Source organism: Pelobates fuscus, chromosome 1, assembly GCF_036172605.1.
Source record: "Pelobates fuscus isolate aPelFus1 chromosome 1, aPelFus1.pri, whole genome shotgun sequence".
Taxonomy (NCBI): Eukaryota; Metazoa; Chordata; class Amphibia; order Anura; family Pelobatidae; genus Pelobates; species Pelobates fuscus.
Window position 1 is genome coordinate 26,402,141 of NC_086317.1, and position 17,250 is coordinate 26,419,390.

General features: G+C 41.0%; 1 protein-coding gene across 1 annotated transcript in view; it reads right to left on the bottom strand.

Annotated features, from left to right (window-relative positions):
- The window catches only part of LOC134600026 (mucin-2-like), a 389,376-nt gene that overhangs the window by 36,880 nt on the left and 335,246 nt on the right, over nt 1–17,250 (bottom strand). The gene's annotated exons all lie outside the window — the stretch shown is intronic.

Sequence of the window (17,250 nt, forward strand, 5' to 3'; positions counted from 1 at the left end):
GCATATGTGAAAAAAAAATATGTTTATCTTATTTATTTGTGTCCCAAGACTAATATTTATATATACTCACTATTACATGTATTTTAAGAAGTACCAAAAAGGAAAAGAAAGAAAAAATGATATTGAGATGGAAGTTACAAACATCTTACCTGTCCAGACACTGCTGTTATAAATGTTATTCTGCGGGCAAGATAACTGTCGTACAGACAGCTGATACTGGAAGGAAGGTTCAAGGCTCGAAAACGTCACCAGAGAACTGGCTTGTGTTTGTGTCGATGATAACAGGACAGTGCCATTTGACAAGGTTACACTGTACAGAGCTCCATTGAACCCTCCCTGAGCGATGACTACTAGTGTAATCTGATCACTGGTAACTTCATTTAGCTGGATAGTGACAGTTACTCCATCTAAGACAGAAAACATACAATTAGTACAGTTAGTACATCAAAAACAGTTCTTTAGAATTAATGGAACAATATATTCTGATAATTATTAACATACCACACACTGAAGGTGTTGTTAGCTGTGTGATGGAGGTTTTAGATGTACTGACTGTTGTTGAAGTAGTTGATATGACTGGCATTGTGGTTGATGTTATGTTTTGTGCAACTGGCTTGGTGGTATATGTTTGCGATTCTGTTTTGGTGACCATGCTTGCTGTAGTAGTTACTGAGATGGACACTGATGCATTTGCTTCAGGGCTTGTTTTGGAGGGGAAGCTTGAGGAAGAAGTTTCTGAGAGAGACACTGTGACTGGCACTTTGGTTGTTGTGTTATCTGGCTGAGATTCTGTTTTGATGGCTGTAGTAGTTTCTGAGGTGGACATTGTTTCATTGGTTTCAAACGATGTATTGCTCGACATTAACTGTATAGAAGTCATTGTCATGGATGAGTTTAGTGTAGATGTTTCTGAAATATTATTTGTTGTAGACCCTGTTGTGGAAGACATGACTGGTGTAGATGTTTCTAAGACAGGCACAGTTGTATTTGCTTCAGAGCTTGATTTGGTGGAAATGCTTGGTGTAGAGGTTTGCAAGGATACTGTAGTATTTTCTTGATCACTTATTGGGGAGGACATAGTAGAGGTGGACTCTGTAGAATTTATTCCAGATGTTATGTAAGTTATGTTTGCTATGGAGGATTCCAAGATGTCTTTGGTTGGCTGTGTGGTTTTATCTGTGGTTATATCTTTGGTTGGCTGTGTGGTTGTATCTTTGGTTGGCTGTGTGGTTGTATCTTTTGTTGGCTGTGTGGTCGTATCTTTGGTTGGCTGTGTGGTCGTATCTACATTTGGCTGTGTGGTTGTGTCTGCAGTTATATCTTTGGTTGGCTGTGTGGTTGTATCTGCAGTTGGCTGTGTGGTTGTATCTGCAGTTGGCTGTGTGGTTGTATCTACAGTTGTATCTTTGGTTGGCTGTGGGGTTGTATCTACAGTTGGCTGTGTGGTTGTATCTGCAGATGTATCTTTGGTTGACTGTGTGGTTGTATCTGCAGATGTATCGTTGGACAGCAGTGTGGTTGTATCTGCAGATGTATCTTTGGTTGGCTGTGGGGTTGTATCTACAGTTGGTTGTGTGGTTGAATCTGCAGTAGTATCTTTGGTCAACTGTGTGGTTGTATCTGCAGTTGTATATTTGGACGGCAGTGTGGTTGTATCTGCAATTGCATCTTTGGTTGGCTGTGTGGTTGTATATGCAGTTTGCTCTCTAATTGTATCTGCGGTTGCATCTTTGCTTGGCTGTGTGGTTGTATCGACAGTTGGCTGTGTGGTTGAATCTGCAGTTGTATCTTTGGTTGGCTGTGTGGTTGTATCTACAGTTGGCTGTGTGGTTTTATGTGCAGTTGTATCTTTGGTCGGCAGTGTTGTTGTAATTACAGTTGGCTGTGTGGTTGTATTTGCAGTTGTATCTATGGTCGGCTGTGTGCTTGCATCTGCAGATGTCTCTTTGGTTGGCTGTGGGGTTGTATCTACAGTTGGTTGTGTTGTTGAATCTGCAGTTGTATCTTTGGTTGGCAGTGTTGTTGTATCTGCAGTTGGCTCTGTGGTTGTATCTGTGGTTGTGTCTTTGGTTGGCTGTGTACTTGTATCTCCAGTTGGCTGTGTGGTTGTATCTGCAGTTGTATCTTTGGTCGGCTGTGTGGTTGTATCTAGAGTTGGCTGTGTGGTTGTATCTGCAATTGTATCTTTGGATGGCTGTGTGGTTGTATCTGCAGTTGTATATTTAGTCGACTGTGTGGTTGTATCTACAGTTGGTTGTGTGGTTAAATCTACAGTAGTATCTTTGGTCGACTGTGTGGTTGTATCTGCAATTGCATCTTTGGTCGGCTGTGTGATTGCATATGCAGTTTGCTCTGTAATTGTATCTGTGGTTGTATCTTTGGTTGGCTGTGTAGTTGTATCTTTGGTCGGCTGTGTGGTTGTATCTACAGTTGTATCTTTGGTTGGCTGTGTGGTTGTACCTGCAGTTGTATCTTTGGTTGGCTGTGTGGTTGTACCTGCAGTTGTATCTTTGGTTGGAAGTGTGGTTGTATCTGCAGTTGGCTCTGTAGTTGGCTGTGTGGCTGTATCTACAGTTGCCTGTGTGCTTGTATCTGCAGTTGTATCTTTGCTAGGCTGTGTGGTTGTATCTACAGTTGGCTGTGTGGTTGTATCTACAGTTGGCTGTGTGGTTGTATCTGCAGTTGGCTGTGTGGTCGTATCTGCAGTTATATCTTTGGTTGGCTGTGTAGTTGTTTCAACAGTTTGCTGGGTGGTTATTTCTACAGTTGGCTGTGTGCTTGTATCTGCATTTGTATCTTTGGTTGGCTGTGTGGTTGTATCTACAGTTGGCTGTGTGGTTGTATCTGCAGTTGTATCTGCTGTTGTATCTTTGGTTGGCTGTGTAGTTGTTTCGACAGTTTGCTGGGTGGTTATTTCTACAGTTGGCTGTGTGCTTGTATCTGCATTTGTATCTTTGGTTGGCTGTGTGGTTGTATCTACAGTTGGCTGTGTGGTTGTATCTGCAGTTGGCTCTGTGGTTGTATCTGCTGTTGTATCTTTGGTTGGCTGTGTAGTTGTTTTGACAGTTTGCTGGGTGGTTATTTCTACAGTTGGCTGTGTGCTTGTATCTGTATTTGTATCTTTGGTTGGCTGTGTGGTTGTATCTACAGTTGGCTGTGTGGTTGTATCTGCAGTTGGCTGTGTGGTTGTATCTGCAGTTGGCTGTGTGGTTGTATCTGCAGTTGGCTGTGTGGTTGTATCTGCAGTTGGCACTGTGGTTGTATCTGCAGTTGGCACTGTGGTTGTATCTTCGGTTGGCTGTATTGTTGTATCTACAGTTGTCTTTGTGGTTGTATCTGCAGTTGTATCTTTTATTGGCTGTGTGGTTGTATCTTTGGTTGGCTGTGTGGTTGTATCTGAAGTTGGCTGTGTGGTTGTATCTGCAGTTGTATCTTTGGTTGGCTGTATTGTTGTATCTACAGTTGGCTTTGTGGTTGTATCTGCAGTTGTATATTTTGTCGGCTGTGTGGTTGTATCTTTGGTTGGCTGTGTGCTTGCATCTGCAGTTGGCTCTGTGGTTGTATCTGTGGCTGTGTCTTTGGTTGGCTGTGTGGTTGAATCTACAGTTGGCTGTGTGGTTGTATCTGCAGTTGTATCTTTGGTTGACTGTGTGGTTGTATCTACAGTTGGCTGTGTGGTTGTATCTGCAGTTATATCTTTAATTGGCTGTGTGGTTGTATCTACATTTGGCTGTGTGGTTGTATCTGCAGTTATATCTTTAATTGGCTGTGTGGTTGTATCTACAGTTGGCTGTGTTGTTATGTCTGCAGTTGTATCTCTGGTTGGCTGTGGGGTTGTATCTACAGTTGGCTGTGTGTTTGTATCTGCAGTTGTATCTTTGGTTGGCTGCATGGTTGTATCAACATTTGGCTGTGTGGTTGTATCTGCAGTTGTATCTTTGGTTGGCTGTGTCGTTGTATCTACATTTGGCTGTGTCGTTGTATCTTTGTTTATCTGTGTGCGTGTATCTGCAGTTGTATCTTTGTTTGGCTGTGTGGTTGTGTCTGCAATTGTATCTTTGGTTGACTGTGTGGTTGTATCTACATTTGGCTGTGTGGTTGTATCTGCAGTTGTATCTTTGGTTGGCTGTGTGGTTGTATCTTTGGTTGGCTGTGTGGTTGTATCTACAGTTGGCTGTGTGGTTATATCTGCAATTGTATCTTTGGTTGGCTGTTGGGTTGTATCTACAGTTGTATCTTTGGTTGGCTGCGTGGTTGTATCTACATTTGGCTGTGTGGTTGTATCTTTGGTTGGCTGTGTGGTTGTATCTGCAGTTGTATCTGTGGTTGGCTGTGTGTTTGTATCTGCAGTTGTATCTTTGGTTGGCTGCGTGGTTGTATCTACATTTGGCTGTGTGGTTGTATCTGCAGTTATATCTTTAATTGGCTGTGTGGTTGTATCTACAGTTGGCTGTGTTGTTATGTCTGCAGTTGTATCTCTGGTTGGCTGTGGGGTTGTATCTACAGTTGGCTGTGTGTTTGTATCTGCAGTTGTATCTTTGGTTGGCTGCGTGGTTGTATCTACATTTGGCTGTGTGGTTGTATCTGCAGTTGTATCTTTGGTTGGCTGTGTAGTTGTATCAGCAGTTGTATCTTTGGTTGGCTGTGTGGTTGTATCTACATTTGGCTGTGTGGTTGTATCTGCAGTTGTATCTTTGGTTGGCTGTGTAGTTGTATCAGCAGTTGTATCTTTGGTTGGCTGTGTGGTTGTATCTACATTTGGCTGTGTGGTTGTGTCTGCAGTTGTATCTTTGGTTGGCTGTGGGGTTGTATCTACAGTTGGCTGTGTGTTTGTATCTGCAGTTGTATCTTTGGTTGGCTGTGTGGTTGTATCTACATTTGGCTGTGTGGTTGTATCTGCAGTTGTATCTTTGGTTGGCTGTGTAGTTGTATCTACATTTGGCTGTGTCGTTGTATCTGTAGTGTTATCTTTGTTTTTCTGTGTGCGTGTATCTGCAGTTGTATCTTTGTTTGGCTGTGTGGTTGTGTCTGCAGTTGTATCTTTGGTTGACTGTGTGGTTGTATCTACATTTGGCTGTGTGGTTGTATCTGCAGTTGTATCTTTGGTTGGCTGTGTGGTTGTATCTACAGTTGGCTGTGTGGTTGTATCTACAGTTGGCTGTGTGGTTGTATCTGCAATTGTATCTTTGGTTGGCTGCGTGGTTGTATCTACATTTGGCTGTGTGGTTGTATCTGCAGTTGTATCTTTGGTTGGCTGTGTGTTTGTATCTGCAGTTGTATCTTTGGTTGGCTGCGTGGTTGTATCTACATTTGGCTGTGTGGTTGTATCTGCAGTTGTATCTTTGGTCATCTGTGTGCTTGTACCTGCAGTTGTATCTTTGTTTGGCTGTGTGGTTGTTTCTTCAGTTATATCTTTAGTTGGCTGTGTGGTTGTATCTACATTTGGCTGTGTGGTTGTATCTGCAGTTGTATCTTTGGTCGGCTGTGTGCTTGTATCTGCAGTTGTATCTATGGTTGGCTTTGGGGTTGTATCTACAGTTGGCTGTGTGTCTGTAGCTGCAGTTGTATCTTTGGTTGGCTGTGTGGTTGTATCTACAGTTGGCTGTGTGCTTGTATCTACAGTTGGCTCTGGGGTTGTATCTGCAGTTGTATCTTTGGTTGGCTGTGGAGTTGTATCTGCAGTTGTATCTTTGGTTGGCTGTGGGGTTGTATCAGCAGTTGTATCTTTGGTTGGCTGTGGGGTTGTATCAGCAGTTGTATCTTTGGTTGGCTGTGTGGTTGTATCTACAGTTGGCTGTGTGCTTGTATCTACAGTTGGCTGTGGGGTTGTATCTGCAGTTGTATCTTTGGTTGGCTGTGGAGTTGTATCTGCAGTTGTATCTTTGGTTGGCTGTGGGGTTGTATCAGCAGTTGTATCTTTGGTTGGCTGTGGGGTTGTATCAGCAGTTGTATCTTTGGTTGGCTGTGTGGTTGTATCTACATTTGGCTGTGTGGTTGTATCTGCAGTTGTATCTTTGGTTGGCTGTGTAGTTGTATCAGCAGTTGTATCTTTGGTTGGCTGTGTGGTTGTATCTACATTTGGCTGTGTCGTTGTATCTGTAGTGTTATCTTTGTTTTTCTGTGTGCGTGTATCTGCAGTTGTATCTTTGTTTGGCTGTGTGGTTGTGTCTGCAGTTGTATCTTTGGTTGACTGTGTGGTTGTATCTACATTTGGCTGTGTGGTTGTATCTGCAGTTGTATCTTTGGTTGGCTGTGTGGTTGTATCTTTGGTTGGCTGTGTGTTTGTATCTACAGTTGGCTGTGTGGTTATATCTGCAATTGTATCTTTGGTTGGCTGCGTGGTTGTATCTACATTTGGCTGTGTGGTTTTATCTGCAGTTGTATCTTTGGTTGGCTGTGTGGTTGTATCTACATTTGGCTGTGTGGTTGTATCTGCAGTTGTATCTTTGGTTGGCTGTGTGTTTGTATCTGCAGTTGTATCTTTGGTTGGCTGCGTGGTTGTATCTACATTTGGATGTGTGGTTATATCTGCAGTTATATCTTTAGTTGGCTGTGTGCTTGTATCTACAGTTGGCTGTGTGGTTATATCTGCAGTTGTATCTTTGGTCATCTGTGTGCTTGTACCTGCAGTTGTATCTTTGTTTGGCTGTGTGGTTGTTTCTTCAGTTATATCTTTAGTTGGCTGTGTGGTTGTATCTACATTTGGCTGTGTGGTTGTATCTGCAGTTGTATCTTTGGTCGGCTGTGTGCTTGTATCTGCAGTTGTATCTTTGGTTGACTGTGTGGTTGTATCTACATTTGGATGTGTGGTTATATCTGCAGTTATATCTTTAGTTGGCTGTGTGCTTGTATCTACAGTTGGCTGTGTGGTTATATCTGCAGTTGTATCTATGGTTGGCTGTGGGGTTGTATCTACAGTTGGCTGTGTGGTTATATCTGCAGTTGTATCTATGGTTGGCTGTGGGGTTGTATCTACAGTTGGCTGTGTGTCTGTAGCTGCAGTTGTATCTTTGGTTGGCTGTGTGGTTGTATCTACAGTTGGCTGTGTGCTTGTATCTACAGTTGGCTGTGGGGTTGTATCTGCAGTTGTATCTTTGGTTGGCTGTGGAGTTGTATCTGCAGTTGTATCTTTGGTTGGCTGTGGGGTTGTATCAGCAGTTGTATCTTTGGTTGGCTGTGGGGTTGTATCAGCAGTTGTATCTTTGGTTGGCTGTGTGGTTGTATCTACATTTGGCTGTGTGGTTGTATCTGCAGTTGTATCTTTGGTTGGCTGTGTAGTTGTATCAGCAGTTGTATCTTTGGTTGGCTGTGTGGTTGTATCTACATTTGGCTGTGTGGTTGTATCTGCAGTTGTATCTTTGGTTGGCTGTGTAGTTGTATCAGCAGTTGTATCTTTGGTTGGCTGTGGGGTTGTATCTACAGTTGGCTGTGTGTTTGTATCTGCAGTTGTATCTTTGGTTGGCTGTGTGGTTGTATCTGCAGTTGGCTGTGTTGTTGTATCTGCGGTTGACTCTGTGGTTTGATCTGTGGTTGACGCTGTGGTTTGTCCTGTGCTTTCTGTGCTTCCATCTAGGAAATAAAACAGACATATGAGGAGATAAAAAAAAATTAAGAGTTATATAAAGAGTTTTAAACTTTTTTATGGGTAAGAAATTGTCACACTATATGTTACTAAGTGAACACATAACCAGAAGCACTTTTTATAAGAATTGTTTAGCAGGAGTTTACAAACGTTGCTGTATGTTGCAGCATTAAAATAATGTTGCTGAATTGCCAACAACATCAAATTATTATATTTTGTAAAGCTAGGTCTCATACCGTGCTTGATACACTGCACTATCATGCACTATAATAACACAAGGCATAGCAGTAACATGAATCTCTCATGAATAACCTGTTTTTCTTTAATGACTCTACACATGCAACCTATTGCAGAAATCACCATAACTTCTACAGCCTGCTGCAGGGGTGCCAATTCAGTGCCATGATTAGCCCGGAGTAGACAGATGTTTCTGCCAGTAAAGGACTATTCTTATACTCTCACCAGTTGGTGTGCTCCTACATTTCCCTGCTCTGTTCCAGACAGCAATCTAGATTCTCCAGAGAAGATGGGATGCAAGAAATACAGTCGCAAGTACCTAGAGGGGCCCAGCTAAGATGTCACACTGTGCTTAAGCAGTTTGACATCCTGCAGTGAGACATAGCCAGGGAACTCCAGGCACCATAACTAGTACAGTGGGCTGTAGTGGTTATGGTGCTTTAACGTTTTCTTGAATGCTTCATATCTACTTGATACTTGAAAAAAAAAAAAAATCTACTTGAATGCTTCATAGTTATTAAATGTTTCCATAAGGTATAAAATAAAAAAAAACGAATTAAAATAGCATAATCTCATTGTGAGTGTATTAATGAGATTTAAGAATGCAATATCTATTAAGATAGGACTATGTATATAATATATATAATCAGGAAAAAAATCTAAGTTAATAAGTGGTAATTAATTGTAATCATCATATATAATAAATAATGCATGCACCTAATAAGTGCATTTTAAGGCAAAAAAAAAGCTATGATTCCAAAGTCTGTTATTTTTTGGGCTTAGCTGTTTGGCCTAAAAGTTGAAATCCATTTTGAATTCACTTTGAATTCCCACCAATTCACTTGTTACATCGAAAGCATTTGTAAAAATAAAATAAAATGCTGTACTTGTTTTTCAGACAAAATTATAAAATGATAAACGATGTTATGAAATACGATAGCCTTGATTTGCATAGTAGGGGGGCCTTCTTTATGTAAACATGTCCTTTGCATGGGTCCCTGTCCTATGTTTTGGCTCTTTAAGTCCTTTTGCTATTTTGATCCATTTATGGCTAAGAGATTATAATACAGGGTTGGCAGGCTGAGTTTTTGAATTAAAACAAAATACTGTCGTTTTAGACCATTTTGAACAATAGACAGTTTCCCAAGATCACAGTTGTATAATGCTGAAGGCAAGAACAAAATACAAAGCACCAACTCAGGGTGTCATCAGGTTCATTCGCTAAACAATGCTTTGTGTTTTACTGAAATCTCAATTTAAAACAATTAAGAAATGGAAAAGTTGTCCAATTGATTTTCTCTTTCAACTTGACTCATTTTTGTATTTAGGTTTAAAAAAAATATAATGGTTTTACGTGACTAGCAAAATACTTCAATGGTTTTAAAATCCCATTCTGCACTGGAGCTGAGATCACATGTGTAGTATTATTTGTATTGATAGACAACATACAGCACAGTTGGCTAGTCCAGGGATAATGGAATTGTGGGTAAGGAGCAGATAAGATAGAAATTGTAGTTTCCTCATGTACTCTAAGGTCATATAACAGTCAGGGAAGGGAATACATTAATGGCATTAATTCAGTCCGTCTCCATGAAAGGGAGGATTTGAGAGGCAAAACAACGTGACTACATTTTTGGCATATAAATAAAGGTGGGCCTAGACCATGGTACCTTTTATAGAATACATCTGACAAAACTAGTTTCTTAGGCTGTAACGAGTAACTGCCAGTGATTACAGTGAGGGAAAAAGTATTTAATCCCCTGCTGATTTTGAACGTTTGCCCACTGACACAGAATAAGAAAAAAAAAAATCCAGAAAAACGCATTACAAAAAAGTTATACACTGATTTGCATGTCAATGAGTGAAATAAGTATTTGACCCCTTCGATTTAGTCCTTTGTGGCAAAACCCTTGTTGGCAAGCACAGAGGTCAAATGTTTCTTGTAGTTGGCCACGAGATTTGCACACATCTCAGGAGGGATTTTGTCCCACTCCTCTTTGCAGATCCTCTACAAGTCATTAAAGGACAACTATAGGCAACCAGACCACTTCAGCTCAATGAAGTGGTCTGGGTGCCAGGGCCCCCAGTTTTTAACCCTGCAGCTGTAAACATAGCAGTTTCAGAGAAACTGCTATGTTTACACAAGGGTTAATCCAGCCTCGGCTGGCTGTCTCACTGACAGCCGCTAGAGGGGCTTCTGCGCTTCTCACTGTGAAAATCACAGTGAGAAGACGCTAACGTCCATAGGAAAGCATTGAGAAATGCTTTCCTATGGACTGTATGAATGCGCGTGCGGCTCTTATGCTGACGTCGGGAGGAGGAGGAGAGTTCCCCAGCACCAAGGGAGCCCAGTGCTGGAGCAAGATAAGTGTTTAACCCCTTCAGCCCCCCTGAGCCCAGCGGGAGTGGGACCCTGAGGGTGGGGGGAACCTAAAGACCCTATAGTGCCAGGAAAACGAGTTTGTTTTCCTGGCACTATAGTGGTTGTAACCGACCGTTTTGCTCAAAAGGAGATAAAACCCAGTTTAGGCGATAATCCCCTTTAGATAGACCAGCAGCTACTATAAGCACCAATTTCCCGAACTCCCAAACTGCACGGATTCACCAACTCTCGAACAGCAGACACACAAACCCTGGAAGCAGCCGAACAGGAAAAGCAATACGAACAGCTTACACTCCTGGCAGTCGGCATACAGTCAAATTCCCCCCAAGAATGAGACAACACTTCAGCTTCAGGGTTAAGCAGGAACTCATTTACTCAGGGCTACCTGCCCAGTATTTATGCAGGTCTCCCACCTGGTGGACACTCCCCTAGGGGACCAAATGGAAGACTGTAACAAAGGACAGACATAAACCAATTACAGACACACAGCAGTAAACATTCCCACAATGCATCATGGCTTCCTCCCTTCTGCCCTGGAGATAATTGTAGAAGTAATCCAATTATCTCCCAGGACAAAGACAAGACTCCATTACACATGTGGGGACCTAAATACAGTATTATGCTTTAAAATATATAAAGTCACTTTTATTTCACCCAACACAGACATGTTACATATCCCCAGATAGCTCAGGTCTGGGTGCACATTATTAGGTGAATGGCACCCAGACCACACGAATACAGTTTAATCGCCATGGAGCCAAAGTCTTTAATCACCCAAATAGGCTCCATGGCATAGCTATCTGGGTTACTACAATTCACATAGAAATTCCTGTGTTCGGTTAACCTTGTACGATTAGGACCCAGGCGACGGACGGCTCAGCGGTGTTCGTGCAATTAAGTGTCCGTTTACAGTTCCATAGTTTGAGCGCTGAACACCGCTGGCCGTTCGGGAGTTAAAATGGCCACTGCCACGTGTTCGGCAAACGAACAAAGGCCACCCAGCGGTCATCAATTAAGCTGCGGTTAACCGCAGCTCCTGGGCGGTTAAATGACGGCACACTCCAGCTCCTAGGTGGTCCCTCATACGGTAGTTTGTTCGGTAGCTGGAATCTACCGAACACCCCGGCTGAAAGGCACGAATATGCCTTTCTGCAGGTAAAATAAGCTTTTTAAAGTCTGGTCCATAGTCCAAAGGAAGCAGGCGAGCAACCAGGCTTCTCCAGCTCATAGTGGCGAGGTTGGTTTCGCCACAGTGGTCCTTTAAGGTTTCGAGGCTGATGTTTAGCAACTCGAACCTTCAGCTTCATCCATAGATTTTCTATTGGATTAAGGTCTGCAAACTGGCTAGGCCACTCCATGACCTTAATATGCTTGTTCTTGAGCCACTCCTTTGTTGCTTTTGGCTGTGTGTTTTGCGTCATTGTCATGCTGGAATACCCATCCCCGACCCATTTTCGATGCCCTGGCTTTCAATGCAGGTGTCTTTTATACAGGTAACAAGCTGAGATTAGGAGCACTCCCTTTAAGAGAGTGCTCCTAATCTCAGCTCGTTACCTATATAAAAGACACCTGGGAGCCAGAAATCTTTCTGATTTATAGGGGATCAAATACTAATTTCACTCATTGACATGAAAATCTATTTATAACTTCACTGTAAATCACTGTGTATGTTTAATAATGAAGCAAGGACATTCCCTAGCAGCAATTAAATGGCCATGGTACCATAAAATCATGTTACCATAACACAGATATATATATTGCATTTTATCATCATACTAAGTGTAACATATTTATTTTTTACTTTTACATCCACAGAAGTTAGGGCAAAACAATATCTAAATATAAAGCACATTAATTATCTCTTCAACGCTTTCAACAGCACGTCCGATACCACAACAATTTGTGACTTTGCTTAACCCCAGCCCTAAAGTGGTTTATTGGATTGGGAAAATTAATAAATTGCTCCAGGTTCAATCTTTTCATGAAATGCATTGATCAGAAGAAAACCTCCATGACCATATTTTATTAACATGTCATTATGGCTGAAATCGATTTCTAAAGGCAAATAATGCACATTAATATTGAAAGTATGTCTTTGTAACTGAAAAATCAATTTACTATAGTGGATCAACCTTGTAAAATGGATTATCTACAGATAAAGCTTCTATTTCAATACAATGATCTGTTATCAACAGGGAATATCTTATATCTAAGCCAAATTAAACTAGTGGTGATATTAAAGGTGATTAAAAAATATCCTACTTATTCACGTTAACTAGGATGCATCCCTTGAATATCCCAAGGCAAGTTTTAGTAAAAGTCTCCCTTAGGAACTGAACTAAGAGGTGATGCATTTAACAATTCTGCCAGAATGCAATTCTGAATATGCAAATACACCTAGACAGGTATCACAAGGTTTTCAAAGATTTATTTAAGCTCCTTTAGCAAAGACACTTTATTTCAAACACGATCTTTCATTTGTTGAAAGCATAATATGTACATAAACAATTTGAAAATAGCTCAAAGGAAATATTTCATAACATTTGTTAAAAAAAATAATAATTCCATTAACCCCTTCCTGACCAAAGACGGAAATTTTCCATCAAGCTTGTCCTTGTGTTAATAACCCTTGACAGAAAATTTCCGTAATTTACAAAAGTTAACCCCAGATCGCCGCAATCCCAGCGATTGCGGGGTTAACACTCCTCCAGTCTGCTCTGTGTTCAAGGCAGACCGGGAGCACCCGATTGCGCTGTCCCTGCAGCTGTGATCGCTCTGACAGGCTGTCAGACTTCTAACCGCCTCCCTGTGCTTCCGCGGTCAGTGTAAAGTGCAGGGAGACGGATCAGTAGTGATCTTCTCCCTGCAAAAAAATAAAATAAAGTTAAAGTTAAAGTTAAGTCCCACCCCCTCTTTCCCCTGCTTTAATAAAATTAACTCCTTCCATGCCAAATGATCACTGACTACAGTGATCATTGGCAGGGACTACATTTTACTGTCATCTGTTTTTTTTTTTTTTTTAACCCCATGTGGGTCAACTATTATTTTTTTTTAACCCTCGGGGGTTAAATTTATTTTATTAATTAATGTAAATATTTTTAAATTATATATTTAGCTAGCTGGGGTGGGAAAAAGTTAGTGTGGAATTGGGGAATTTGGTGTTAAGCTAGCTAGGAGTTAACGTTAAAAAAAAGTTTAAAAAACAATAAATTCTAAAACTTTTGAAAGATTTTTTAATAACGTTTAAAAAAAGTAAAACAAATCCCACCCCCCTTTACCCAGTCCAAATAAAAATTAACCCCTTTCCTTCCAGTTGATCACTACCTACAGTGATCAAAATAAAGATCACAGTATTGTACTGTGATCTGATTTTTTAATCCCTGAGGATAAACTTTTATTTATTTTTTAACCCTCAGAGGATCAATTTATTTAATTAATTAATTTAAATATTTTAAAATGATATATTTTGCTAGCTGGGGTGGGTGGGAGTTATGGGAACTTGGGGAATTTACTGTTAGTGCTGCTTACTGCTAGTTAGGGGATAACGGAAAAAAAAAGTTCATAACATTTTTTAAAAGTGTAAAAAAGTTAAGAAAGTTTTAAAAAAATTTAAAAATTGAATAAGTAAAAAAAGTTTAATAAGTTTTAAAAAGTAAAATAAGTTTTAAAAAGTTTAAAAATACATTAAAAAATGCTCATTACCACTACACCTGGAACAAACTTGAAAAAAAAATGATCACACGCTAAGGTTCAAAATATGCCTTTTGAATTACACCAGGCTGTATTCTTTAATAAATAGTATGTGTTTGTGGGGAAGTTTGAATAACCAACCAGCTAAACTACTCCAAAATGGAACATGGACACAGCGTAAAAATTCAAAGTTTGAAAAAACCTGGAATGGCTGTGTTTCAAATGTGCCCCTTCAATGTCCACATATACCTGGCAAAGGTACATACGGTATTGCTGTACTCAGACGACATAGCTGAGCAACATATGAAGTATTATACAGTCGTAGCACACATAAGGTTTGCAAAATATACTGTGCAAACTCACTTTTTGTGTCAAAAAGGCATAAAAAAAATGCTTATTCTCACTACACCTGGAACAAACTAGAGAAAAAAAATGATCCCACGCTAAGATTCAAAATATGCCTTTTGTAATACCCTGGGATGTCTTTGTGGTGTAGTTGTAATATGTAGCCTGCTCAAGTGCTCCAAAGTGGGACACGGATGCATCAAAACCCTCCATGAAAATTCACACTTAAAAACCTGAACTTGTCACGTCTCTTTTACAGCACTGTAACTTCACAAACTAGTGTCTAGGTCATACATTGGGCATATTGTTTTACTCAGAAGATGTAACTGAGTATAATTTGTTTTTTTTAATGACTGGTACATATCATGTGTGAGAAATACTCAGCAAAAATGCAACATATATGTAAAAATGCCATTTTTGTTCCACTCACCACAAACATTGACATAAATTGGTGAAAAAATTGTGACAAATTACACCATAAAAGATACCCTGGAGTGTCTGCCTTATCAAATGAAAGCCCTTAGTAGGGTTATTTGAACAGTCACACTGCTATAATACCCTAAAATGAGACATAGGACGTAAAATCCATCTACGAAAATTCTAACTATAGAAACTGAAATGGCCTTGTCTCTTATATGGCATTGTAGATTCACAGAATAGTGCCAAAGGCATACAATGGGGGTATCGATATACTCAGCAGATGTAGCTGAACACAATATGGGGTTCTGTGCAGGAATAGCACACTCCAGTTTTACGAAATACACATTACAAAAACCTTGTTATATGTGTATATGCCAAAATAGAGAAAAAACACAATTTTACTCCAATATTTAGCAGAAATTAGCGATGAAATGGCTACGTAAAAAGTGTCAAACTAACCTTAGATAAATAGCCCGTGATGTCTACTTTATATGAATATATACTGTTGTGTGGCAATTTTGTTTTCTGTGATGGCTACTAAACCTACAAGACAAACATACCAACATCTAAAATTGTTGCACATTGAAATGTTATTTTAGTCCTTGTATTTTGTGACCTGTACCTTTCAAAATAAGCTGAAATCCTATACATATTATGTAGTACAGGCATAGGCAACCTTCGGCACTGCAGATGTTTTGGACTACACCTTCCATGATGCTTTGCCAGCATTATAGGTATAAGAGCATTATGGGGGATGTAGTCCACAACATCTGGAGTGCCGAAGGTTGCCTATATCTGATGTAGTATATAAAGCAAGACACATAAATTTATTTATTTTTAATTACTTTTTCTAAGTTGGACATATTATGCACACGCTATTATTGCCAAAACTGTGAAAAAAATAAAATGTATTTTATTTTCCCATTTTTTGGCATTTCTTTTATAATAAATGACAATATATCTATTTATATGTGACATCAAATTAAAGCACTCTTTGCCCTCTATAAAACGGTCTAAAATATGTGTTGGTGCAATAAATGACAGAGATACAAATTGCGTTTGAACACAAACCGCAAAAAAATAAAAAAAATGGCTTGTGTCCGTAAGGGTAAGAAAAGCTTTTGAAGCTGTGTTCTTAAAGGGACACTCCAGGCACCCAGACCACTTCTGCCCATTGGAGTGGTCTGGGTGCCAACTCCCACTACCCTTAACACTGCAACTGTAATTATTGCAGTTTTCTTAAACTCCAGTATTTACCTTGCAGGGTTAACTCCTCCTCTAGTGGCTGTCTACCAGACAGCCACTAGAGGGCACTTACTGCTTCATAGCACAGGTTTTCTGTGGTATCGCTGTAGCGGAGTGCAGTATTAGAATCCACGATCTCCGCTGGTATCACAGGTAAATCCACAGTCAGCGCTGAAAAGGAAGGCAATATCCCAATCCTCCCAATAACCGGACGAAACACAGTTTGGGAGTCAACTAACTCGCTTTATTCACAGACTTCCATATTTATGCAGTTCCCCATGCAAGGGGTTTCCTCACAGATGTTACAGGGGATTTCTCCCATCAGGCATTGTAATTATCCCAACAGGCATTGCTGCACGAGAGGGATACTCCCACTAAAATGGACGATTAAGTAGATTATCCCCTCGTGCAGCAAAACTGACAATTCATATAAAAATCTATTTTTCACATATTACGCATCGCTTTTATACACACAACTGTTCGGTAGATAGCTGGGGTCTGCGGGCATATTTAGGGAGAATACCGCTCAGATCCCAGCTAAACCAACCGAACGCCGCACAAAATACACTTACCCATCGAGTTCGGTTTGAAACTACCGAACACCGATGGGGAACATAATGGGCTGAGAGCGGACCTACCGAACGCTCTGGAAGTCCAACAGTGTTCGTATCATCGAGTAGCCATTTTCGGTTCCGGGCCCTCGACGACCGAACACCGCTGGAGAGACAAAGGATCCAAGATGGCCAACCGCCGCATGGTCGGTAGCCTAACGGGGGCCACCTAGGAGAGCCACCTAGGGGGCCACCTAGGATTGCCATAGTTGCAATCGGTTAACGAGCGCCACACGACTATGAAGGTGTGGTTCATCTGGGGGGCCCGTGTTCGTTCGACGAACAGCCCGGATAGCCGAGGTTCGCCGAACGAAGTACTTGCATGCTGGTAGCTTACGGCTGCCAGCATGCTAATTACCATATACATTGTACATACAGACGAATTACCTAAGACACAATACAGCCTGCGGACAACCTTTTCTATATATCGTCCAGAAGTGGCTAGGTTTGCCACAATAGCGTCGCTGGACATCCTCACGCTGTGTGAGGACCTCCAGCGTTGCTAAAATCTCCATAGGAAAGCATTGAAATTATTTTCAATGCTTTCCTATGGAGAGGTCTAATGCGCGTGCGCAGCATTGCCGCGCATGCGCATTAGGTCTTCCCCGCCGGTGAGCGTGATCGGTCTCCCCCGCCAGATGACTTGGTGACGGGGAGGAGCATGGGCGGACCCAGAAGCAGCGCCGAGGGACATCGGCGCTGCCTCAGGTAAGTCACTGAAGGGGTTTTGACCCCTT